Source organism: Bacillus rossius, chromosome 11, assembly GCF_032445375.1.
Source record: "Bacillus rossius redtenbacheri isolate Brsri chromosome 11, Brsri_v3, whole genome shotgun sequence".
In the NCBI taxonomy this organism is placed as follows: domain Eukaryota; kingdom Metazoa; phylum Arthropoda; class Insecta; order Phasmatodea; family Bacillidae; genus Bacillus; species Bacillus rossius.
Window position 1 is genome coordinate 11,993,124 of NC_086338.1, and position 11,966 is coordinate 12,005,089.

Genomic DNA, 11,966 nt, shown 5'->3' on the forward strand with positions numbered 1-11,966 from the left:
AACCTGGCAGTAAATAATTCCACAGCCGTGTCCACATCTGGGGGTAAAATGTCGGGTAGGTTGAGGTTGTCCCGAAATTTCTCCCAATCTGCTCGTTTAAGCACCCATCGGGACGGAAGGGTTGGTGGTGGACCCGTCAAAGTATCCAAAAAGATTGGATAGTGGTCACTACCACAAAGGTCGTCGTGGACGGACCACTCAAAATGGGTGATTAACGCAGGGCTACAGATGGAGAGGTCAATGCAGGAAAAAGAGCCAGTATGAGAGGTGAAGTGTGTAGCAGAGCCGGTACTTAGCAGAACCAGACTTGTATTAGTTAAAATAACCTCGATCATGCGGCCCCGGTTATCTCTATGCAAGGAGCCCCACAGCTGGTTATGGGCATTAAAGTCACCAACGACGATAAATGGTGGAGGCAACTGTGAGAGAAGATCTTCGAGGTCCGCACGGTGGAAAGCGTGCGAGGGGGGTACATACAAGCAGCATACAGTGACAAAAATGCCAAAGTAGCTGCGAACTGCAACTGCCTGGAGAGGAGTATGGAGGGCAAGAGGCTCATGAAATACAGAGTCCCGGGCAATAATACAAACCCCACCACAGGCTTGGCCCGCCGGCACGTTGTCCTTACGGTAGAACGTGTGTCCCCTGATAGTGGGAGAGCCAGTGGGACGGAAGTGGGTTTCCTGCAGGCAGGTAAGAATGGGGTTACGCGAGAATAGGAGCCGTTGCAGTTCGGGTAAATTGCAGAAATACCCCCTGCAATTCCACTGGAGAATAGTCATCGAGGTGGAGTGGAGGGAGAAGGTCACTTCGTGGCTTTCATTTTCCCCCTATGTCGCTGCAGTACAGGTTTAAAGGCATTCGACCCTGTGTCTGAGTCCGCAAGGGGAGGGTCATCCGACACCATCGCCACTTCAGAGTCGTTGGCCATCGCCGCTTCAGAGTCGTTGGCCATCGCAACTTCAAAGCTGTTGTCTGGAGGGGTGGCACGAGGTGGTGGTGTGCGCCGAACCACCTCTCGGTCGTCCTTACCGGTACTGGCTGGAGTGGACGAAGGTGAACTGCGTGAGTAGCCAACACGCTGCGGCAGCGAGGTTCTGGCAGTGGACTTGGCAAGGGGCTGCTTGAACTGTTCAGGATGTCGGTCGCACTGTGTGCCGACTGTGATTGAACGGGTGGTCTGGACATGTTTGGTGGGTGATGAAACTATTGGCATATCGGTCTGAGTTCCCACGTCGGAAGTCTGCGTGAAAGCGTCTTTCGTCAGGGGGCGTGAGGCAACAATCTTGTTAAAGGGTACTTTAGGTTGAGAACCACGGAGTGACTGAAACACCTTTCGGGCCTCGCCGAAGGAGATTTTTCCCTCCACACGCAACTTCTGGATGCCCTGTTCTTCTTGGAACACAGGGCAGTCCTTGGACCACACTGGGTGTCCCTGATGGCAGTTGGTACACTTTAGCGGTTTGGTGCAGTGGGGCGAGTCCGGAGAATGCTGAGGGGCAGAACACTTCGGGCATACTGCAGGGTTCTTACAGCTGGCAGAGGAGTGACCGTATTCTTGACAGTTGTAGCAGCGTAGAGGCGATGGTATGAACAATTTAACCCGGACATTCAAATATCCGACCTTTAACACTGGAGGGAGGTCTCGGATACCGAATGTCAGGATCAGAGTTGCCGTAGGAGTCGGGACCCCATTTATTCTCTTAGTAATTCGGCGCACATGGACTACATACTGGGGTTTGAGCTCTCGCAAAAGATCACTCTCTGGGACGTCAACCAAGTCGGGACACCAAATGACTCCCTTGCAGGTGTTCAGCGACACGTGGGGCTGGACCTCAACGGGAAAACGGGCAGTCGCCCCGTTGAACATCGTCATGGCAAGCAACCCACGTGTTTGGGCGGCATTCGATGTCTCCAGGAGGATTTCCTTACGGTCATTTATCTTTTTGCAATCTTGAAGGGGACCACCAGCTGCACCATCAATTACTTTCTTGAGCTCGAAGGGCGACACCTTTTGGAACGTGTGCCCCTCAAGACCGCGGATCACCAGAAAACGGGGTGTAGGTAATTTACAGGTGGTAGCGGTATGTTTGTCCGTATCGCTATCAGAAGTTTCGCTATTCGTGTCCGGTCGTGGTCTTTTGGTGTGGCTGTTTAGGGTGCCACCCTGAGTGCTTTTCGTAGCCATTGTGAAAGTCCCCCGTACTAAGACCGTCGGCGTCAGCCTGCCGTTCAGGGGGGAGAGAGAAAGAAGCCAGCAGATGTAACACCCCACGGGATGTGCCGTTGGGAGGGGGACCAACCTCCCACAGACCGAAGCTGTACATAGGAGCAGCTACCCTTCGCCGCTATTCACTGTGAATTACTGGCCCAGTAGCACAGTAGCATGTGCACCGGGCCAAACCAGGGACAAGTTGTACATCCTGGGCGAGGCCAGTTTTATTCCCATACCTGGGAAACCATCCCAGGCTCCCCACTATAGAGGTCACCATTAGATGCCATTTCAGGGGACTTGTGGTCGATTACACCGGCCTCCCCTGCTCAGCGGTAACACGTCGCCACAGCAGGTACACCTGTGTGGGCAGGTCGGCCACACAGACACCCCCGCCAGGGCGGCACCAGCGGTGCTACGTGGGTGTACTTGAACACGGATACGGGCTCCGCACCTAGACTTGCCTGCTGGGACAGTAAGAAGGGTCCGCTAAACCGTCACACACAAAGGCACCACGTATGGTCACACAAGTTGGGGGCAGCACTCAAGCGTGAGGATAGACCCTCATTAGGAAGAAAAACAGCGCCCTGGCCTGAGACGATGCGAGAGAACAAGAAGGCACGACGGGACCTGGTGGAATGAAAAGAGAAAGATGACGAGGTAGAGAAGGAGAAAGGGGAAACATGAGGTGAGAGTCCGAACAAATTACAGGTCCCGAACGCGTCCCGATTAGTCGCCTCGTACGACAAGCACGGGTCGGCTGTGGTGATATTCTAACCCGTACACCACACGGGGAAAGCCCTGGAGAGTCTCGTACGGGGCTTACCTCTGGAAATTAATATGTTTTTGTTAGAAGGATCATAGAGGAAAGGTCTTATGTACCTGCCGTGGCGTTACGTGTAGGCCAAAGGTTCGAAAAAAAATAAAGTTTTCTGTTAAATACCTTAAAAACAACACTTTGGACACCCTAAGAGGGTCTTGTGCAACGGATACGTTGTAAATCCTTCCAAATTTATTTTTTATTTATTAAGGACACCTGTAGGAACACCCCTATATACCATTTGTATCACTTCCAGCGGCAAAAAGTGATGTAAAAAATTAATGTTTGTGATAATTTCGTTAAAAAACCACACTTTGGAGGCCCTAGGAGGCCCTGGAGAGTCTCGTACGGGGCTTACCTCTGGAAATTAATATGTTTTTGTTAGAAGGATCATAGAGGAAAGGTCTTATGTACCTGCCGTGGCGTTACGTGTAGGCCAAAGTTTCGAAAAAAAATAAAGTTTTCTGTTAAATACCTTAAAAACAACACTTTGGACACCCTAAGAGGGTCTTGTGCAACGGATACGTTGTAAATCCTTCCAAATTTATTTTTTATTTATTAAGGACACCTGTAGGAACACCCCTATATACCATTTGTATCACTTCCAGCGGCAAAAAGTGATGTAAAAAATTAATGTTTGTGATAATTTCGTTAAAAACCACACTTTGGAGGCCCTAGGAGGCCCTGGAGAGTCTCGTACGGGGCTTACCTCTGGAAATTAATATGTTTTTGTTAGAAGGATCATAGAGGAAAGGTCTTATGTACCTGCCGTGGCGTTACGTGTAGGCCAAAGTTTCGAAAAAAAATAAAGTTTTCTGTTAAATACCTTAAAAACAACACTTTGGACACCCTAAGAGGGTCTTGTGCAACGGATACGTTGTAAATCCTTCCAAATTTATTTTTTATTTATTAAGGACACCTGTAGGAACACCCCTATATACCATTCGTATCACTTCCAGCGGCAAAAAGTGATGTAAAAAATTAATGTTTGTGATAATTTCGTTAAAAACCACACTTTGGAGGCCCTAGGAGGCCCTGGAGAGTCTCGTACGGGGCTTACCTCTGGAAATTAATATGTTTTTGTTAGAAGGATCATAGAGGAAAGGTCTTATGTACCTGCCGTGGCGTTACGTGTAGGCCAAAGTTTCGAAAAAAAATAAAGTTTTCTGTTAAATACCTTAAAAACAACACTTTGGACACCCTAAGAGGGTCTTGTGCAACGGATACGTTGTAAATCCTTCCAAATTTATTTTTTATTTATTAAGGACACCTGTAGGAACACCCCTATATACCATTTGTATCACTTCCAGCGGCAAAAAGTGATGTAAAAAATTAATGTTTGTGATAATTTCGTTAAAAACCACACTTTGGAGGCCCTAGGAGGCCCTGGAGAGTCTCGTACGGGGCTTACCTCTGGAAATTAATATGTTTTTGTTAGAAGGATCATAGAGGAAAGGTCTTATGTACCTGCCGTGGCGTTACGTGTAGGCCAAAGTTTCGAAAAAAAATAAAGTTTTCTGTTAAATACCTTAAAAACAACACTTTGGACACCCTAAGAGGGTCTTGTGCAACGGATACGTTGTAAATCCTTCCAAATTTATTTTTTATTTATTAAGGACACCTGTAGGAACACCCCTATATACCATTTGTATCACTTCCAGCGGCAAAAAGTGATGTAAAAAATTAATGTTTGTGATAATTTCGTTAAAAACCACACTTTGGAGGCCCTAGGAGGCCCTGGAGAGTCTCGTACGGGGCTTACCTTTGGAAATTAATATGTTTTTGTTAGAAGGATCATAGAGGAAAGGTCTTATGTACCTGCCGTGGCGTTACGTGTAGGCCAAAGTTTCGAAAAAAAATAAAGTTTTCTGTTAAATACCTTAAAAACAACACTTTGGACACCCTAAGAGGGTCTTGTGCAACGGATACGTTGTAAATCCTTCCAAATTTATTTTTTATTTATTAAGGACACCTGTAGGAACACCCCTATATACCATTTGTATCACTTCCAGCGGCAAAAAGTGATGTAAAAAATTAATGTTTGTGATAATTTCGTTAAAAACCACACTTTGGAGGCCCTAGGAGGCCCTGGAGAGTCTCGTACGGGGCTTACCTCTGGAAATTAATATGTTTTTGTTAGAAGGATCATAGAGGAAAGGTCTTATGTACCTGCCGTGGCGTTACGTGTAGGCCAAAGTTTCGAAAAAAAAATAAAGTTTTCTGTTAAATACCTTAAAAACAACACTTTGGACACCCTAAGAGGGTCTTGTGCAACGGATACGTTGTAAATCCTTCCAAATTTATTTTTTATTTATTAAGGACACCTGTAGGAACACCCCTATATACCATTTGTATCACTTCCAGCGGCAAAAAGTGATGTAAAAAATTAATGTTTGTGATAATTTCGTTAAAAACCACACTTTGGAGGCCCTAGGAGGCCCTGGAGAGTCTCGTACGGGGCTTACCTCTGGAAATTAATATGTTTTTGTTAGAAGGATCATAGAGGAAAGGTCTTATGTACCTGCCGTGGCGTTACGCATAGGCCAAAGTTTCGAAAAAAAATAAAGTTTTCTGTTAAATACCTTAAAAACAACACTTTGGACACCCTAAGAGGGTCTTGTGCAACGGATACGTTGTAAATCCTTCCAAATTTATTTTTTATTTATTAAGGACACCTGTAGGAACACCCCTATATACCATTTGTATCACTTCCAGCGGCAAAAAGTGATGTAAAAAATTAATGTTTGTGATAATTTCGTTAAAAACCACACTTTGGAGGCCCTAGGAGGCCCTGGAGAGTCTCGTACGGGGCTTACCTTTGGAAATTAATATGTTTTTGTTAGAAGGATCATAGAGGAAAGGTCTTATGTACCTGCCGTGGCGTTACGTGTAGGCCAAAGTTTCGAAAAAAAATAAAGTTTACTGTTAAATACCTTAAAAACAACACTTTGGACACCCTAAGAGGGTCTTGTGCAACGGATACGTTGTAAATCCTTCCAAATTTATTTTTTATTTATTAAGGACACCTGTAGGAACACCCCTATATACCATTTGTATCACTTCCAGCGGCAAAAAGTGATGTAAAAAATTAATGTTTGTGATAATTTCGTTAAAAACCACACTTTGGAGGCCCTAGGAGGCCCTGGAGAGTCTCGTACGGGGCTTACCTCTGGAAATTAATATGTTTTTGTTAGAAGGATCATAGAGGAAAGGTCTTATGTACCTGCCGTGGCGTTACGTGTAGGCCAAAGTTTCGAAAAAAAATAAAGTTTTCTGTTAAATACCTTAAAAACAACACTTTGGACACCCTAAGAGGGTCTTGTGCAACGGATACGTTGTAAATCCTTCCAAATTTATTTTTTATTTATTAAGGACACCTGTAGGAACACCCCTATATACCATTTGTATCACTTCCAGCGGCAAAAAGTGATGTAAAAAATTAATGTTTGTGATAATTTCGTTAAAAACCACACTTTGGAGGCCCTAGGAGGCCCTAGGAGGCCCTGGAGAGTCTCGTACGGGGCTTACCTTTGGAAATTAATATGTTTTTGTTAGAAGGATCATAGAGGAAAGGTCTTATGTACCTGCCGTGGCGTTACGTGTAGGCCAAAGTTTCGAAAAAAAATAAAGTTTTCTGTTAAATACCTTAAAAACAACACTTTGGACACCCTAAGAGGGTCTTGTGCAACGGATACGTTGTAAATCCTTCCAAATTTATTTTTTATTTATTAAGGACACCTGTAGGAACACCCCTATATACCATTTGTATCACTTCCAGCGGCAAAAAGTGATGTAAAAAATTAATGTTTGTGATAATTTCGTTAAAAACCACACTTTGGAGGCCCTAGGAGGCCCTGGAGAGTCTCGTACGGGGCTTACCTCTGGAAATTAATATGTTTTTGTTAGAAGGATCATAGAGGAAAGGTCTTATGTACCTGCCGTGGCGTTACGTGTAGGCCAAAGTTTCGAAAAAAAAATAAAGTTTTCTGTTAAATACCTTAAAAACAACACTTTGGACACCCTAAGAGGGTCTTGTGCAACGGATACGTTGTAAATCCTTCCAAATTTATTTTTTATTTATTAAGGACACCTGTAGGAACACCCCTATATACCATTTGTATCACTTCCAGCGGCAAAAAGTGATGTAAAAAATTAATGTTTGTGATAATTTCGTTAAAAACCACACTTTGGAGGCCCTAGGAGGCCCTGGAGAGTCTCGTACGGGGCTTACCTCTGGAAATTAATATGTTTTTGTTAGAAGGATCATAGAGGAAAGGTCTTATGTACCTGCCGTGGCGTTACGTGTAGGCCAAAGTTTCGAAAAAAAATAAAGTTTTCTGTTAAATACCTTAAAAACAACACTTTGGACACCCTAAGAGGGTCTTGTGCAACGGATACGTTGTAAATCCTTCCAAATTTATTTTTTATTTATTAAGGACACCTGTAGGAACACCCCTATATACCATTTGTATCACTTCCAGCGGCAAAAAGTGATGTAAAAAATTAATGTTTGTGATAATTTCGTTAAAAACCACACTTTGGAGGCCCTAGGAGGCCCTGGAGAGTCTCGTACGGGGCTTACCTCTGGAAATTAATATGTTTTTGTTAGAAGGATCATAGAGGAAAGGTCTTATGTACCTGCCGTGGCGTTACGTGTAGGCCAAAGTTTCGAAAAAAAATAAAGTTTTCTGTTAAATACCTTAAAAACAACACTTTGGACACCCTAAGAGGGTCTTGTGCAACGGATACGTTGTAAATCCTTCCAAATTTATTTTTTATTTATTAAGGACACCTGTAGGAACACCCCTATATACCATTTGTATCACTTCCAGCGGCAAAAAGTGATGTAAAAAATTAATGTTTGTGATAATTTCGTTAAAAACCACACTTTGGAGGCCCTAGGAGGCCCTGGAGAGTCTCGTACGGGGCTTACCTCTGGAAATTAATATGTTTTTGTTAGAAGGATCATAGAGGAAAGGTCTTATGTACCTGCCGTGGCGTTACGTGTAGGCCAAAGTTTCGAAAAAAAATAAAGTTTTCTGTTAAATACCTTAAAAACAACACTTTGGACACCCTAAGAGGGTCTTGTGCAACGGATACGTTGTAAATCCTTCCAAATTTATTTTTTATTTATTAAGGACACCTGTAGGAACACCCCTATATATTATTTTGGTCTGTATATATCTTGGAGGATTTTGGGTCACCTTCATTTGTGAAATACGCAATATAAAACAACACTTTGGTGGCTTTCAGAGTACTTGGGACAACCTGTACGTTGGTTTACACAGTAAATTTAATTTTTATTTATAGTAAACAGATGTATTTATGTTATCTTGTAACTGCTTCAACGTTATGACTGCTCATTCTCTTGGAAAACAATTAAAACTTGGATGGTAATTGCCGTATTTGCGTGGAATGACTTAGGCTGTTGTTGTTCCAAGCTCTCAGTTCCGGGCGGCCGGATAGAGCCGCAGGATAGAGCGAACTTCAGCCCAGTGATATAAGAGCCGTGAGATCTCAACACAAAATCAGACATTGTAGCACTTGATTATTAGTGGACTCTGCTGTACTGGAATATTCTACGAGACGAAAAAACCTTGAGAAAAGTTGCAGAAAAGACACCGATGCTAGGACACCGCTAAGACAAACTCCACTTATCTCTGAAAGGACTAAATCGTAGAAGGAGACGGATGATACGGCGAGTCTAAAACCCTTCGTAGGCTTGCTAGGCCATTTACGTTGCGGTTAGTTGTGATATAACTCTCAAACACCACAAATAACCATTTTGATGGTATAGAACATAGAAACACAAAATATTTGGTAGACACGAGAAAAATTGGCGAGAGAAGACCGACACAATCCAGACAAAACACAGAAGTGATAGCGAGAGGACACGCTGAATTTGACGATACATCTTCAGGAATCGACAACGTTCGTGTAGGCTAGCCACCCTTATACGTCTGTTTTTTGAATATTTAAGTCCACTAGCGACGACTACGTATTAGGCTAATACCAAAACAAAAGTTTCCTTGCTTCACGGTAAGTTAACGTTTCCAGAAAAGACTGCAAAGAAAGCTTTTCAGCGAACAGCACAGAAATGGCGACAAATTTAACGGTTGATATAATCACAGAACAGTAATTACAATTCCATAGAGGCAGATTTCTATACGTTACAAATATTAGCCACAAACAAAAAAGAAAGATTTTAAATAAAACAGCTGAAAGAGGTATTATATATTATTTAAAATAACCCATGGTTTTACAATTAAACTATTAAAATTATAATTTATAATATTGTATTAATGTGTCTAAAACGACGTATAAGTAAAAAAAAAATTTTAACATTCATTAGAATGTTGACATAGCAAATTTTGGCGTTAGTTTCCACATTTCAAAGAAAATAATCCCAAAATTGTTTATATATGAATTTTCAAAAATTGTTTTAAAAAATTCAAACTTACATATAAAAATAAAAACAACAATTCAAATAAAAAATGAACTTACTGTATGGTATCAAATGTAATAATTAGATACATAGGCCTATATGTGTTAAGTTTAGTAAATATATATTAGCTCCACAACATTGCAAGAAAATGTTTCCAGTCAATTGCTCTCAAATATAGAAAAAAACAATTAGAATTAAATGTGGTGGAATGAAAAAAAAATTGGTTGCAAAAGTTTCTAAAAAAACAATTCAATTCTATGGCTGGTAATCATAGACATGTCTTGAGCAAAATCATGTGACTATCCTGGCAAGAACATCTTGTTTCTCAAGGCATGAGGTTTCAAAATCCAATTTGCATAGTCCATTAACAAGATTAGATTCAAGAAGACTGTGTATGCTCAAGAATTAGGTTGATTATGACGTCGACCCAAGTGTCTCCCCAGCTCCTTCAGGCCATTATGCCTCGTCAGCTCCTGATCTACACCTGCCCCGTGCAGTGTGATAATGTGTAATTTGATCATTAAAAACATACTTATATGTTAATGTGTAATGGTTTATATTTTTTAAGTGACAACGTCTAATAAGTCGATAAACGCCGGCTGCACGTACGAAAAAGTGTCCCACTACGGATGTCCCACTACGGATGTGTCCTGTTATGCTCATTGTACAGATGCATGGCATCTCTCTTCCACTCGATTGGAAAAACCATCGATTTAACTTTTCAATCATATTTTCGTCGTTTGAATTATTAATATTATGTAATTTAACGATCGTCCACCGATTTCAGCACAATCGGTATGGTTATTTAAAAGTAATGTTGAATATTCAAATACGTTTTTAACAAACAATGGTGTTTAACAGTTACAGATAATAATTCAAATTACACCCGTGAAATTTTGCACAATGTTTTAAAAAATATTGTAACACATTATAAATAAGTTTGGTCTATTTGGGATGTGTATTTGTTTTTAAATCGTGTTATAAAAACGAAATAATATTATTCCCCTCGTGCTGCAATTTACGGTGACAGACGCGAACTGAATAAAACATAGAGGTGGGTCGCAAAGTATTAACCTGATGCTTTAGAACTGATCTACGCCTGTATCAGGAACTGCAAACGAGTACACTTGAAAAGTATCAAGTACTTTAGTATCAGGTCAGAATTCGCCTGGAACAACACCACGGCCAATGTGCGCAGAACAGGATCGCAGATGATGATAAGTTGGGCGGAGCTTGTGAAAGGGGAGGGAGCAGGAACGACGAATAAGGGATAAAGAAGGTAAAGAATGTAGGGGAGGAAGCGCAGGGGAAGGCGTTGAAGGAGAGGCGCAGAGCGAAATTGTTACAAGTCGTTTTGTTTATTGTCCTACTTCAAAGTACGCTCAGTGCACAGTGGGTGCACCGTCTCGTTCAATAATAAAACTAATGAAATTTTAATATTACAAAATTACATTAATACAAGATATAATATTTATATTTTTGCACCTAATAGCTATGAAAATGCAAATAAATTGTCAGTTTACACTAATAACAGATGTAATGAACATATGGACTTTCATTTTTCGAAAACAACTAGTAACTAGTGTTTTCATACATTAAAAATTCACGATTTTATCAAAAATAAAAAATAAAAAAACAGATAGGTACATTAGTGAGCATACTATATCAATGTTTACGTTTCAAATGTTTCTTCAGATTAGTCGATGATGATTTATAACTCAGTTTTTGTTTACACAAATTACAATTAGCAAACTCATTATTTTCCATAAAAAAATTCCACACAAATGAAGTCTTTTTCGTGCACTTATCCATTCCTTATTTCACTATAAAGATACTAACTACAAAGCATGACAGCCCGCAACATGGTGATACACGGCCAGGACGAACTGCAGTGAATGTTGAACTGATTGATACTGGCTGTATCAGGCGGGCATGAGAGTAACTAATGTAGAGAATTACCAGGCGAGATAAATAATGTATCAGATTCTCCTTCCGGTCGCACGATCTGCGTACGCGGAGCTTTGTTGCCTCCTGGGACCGTCTGACACAGAAGTATCAGATACTTGTAACATGGTACAATGCTGTATAAGTATCAGGTTGGAACAGATACCGAAAATTGCTGTAACAACCCACCTCTAATAAAACACGATATTTATCTGCTATCAAGGGAACCCGGCACTGCGAGTGCAGTGAGAATAGGTTATGTTACAATTGACTAAAGAAATATGGTGATTCATTTAATTTATGATAAATATTTGATTACAGTTTATTTATATGAAAACTTGTTCATAATTATATTTAAACTTTATAGCTAAACACCAGTTTTAATATTAATTACAAGTCATCTACACGTGAACTGTTTCGTCGACTGTTTATAAAGTGAAGTGAAAAGTTAATTGAGTTTTCATTGCATATTACAACAACAATTTCACCAATAAAGGTTAATTATTCTTGCATTTTAAAAATTTGATTACTAGTATAGATTCAAG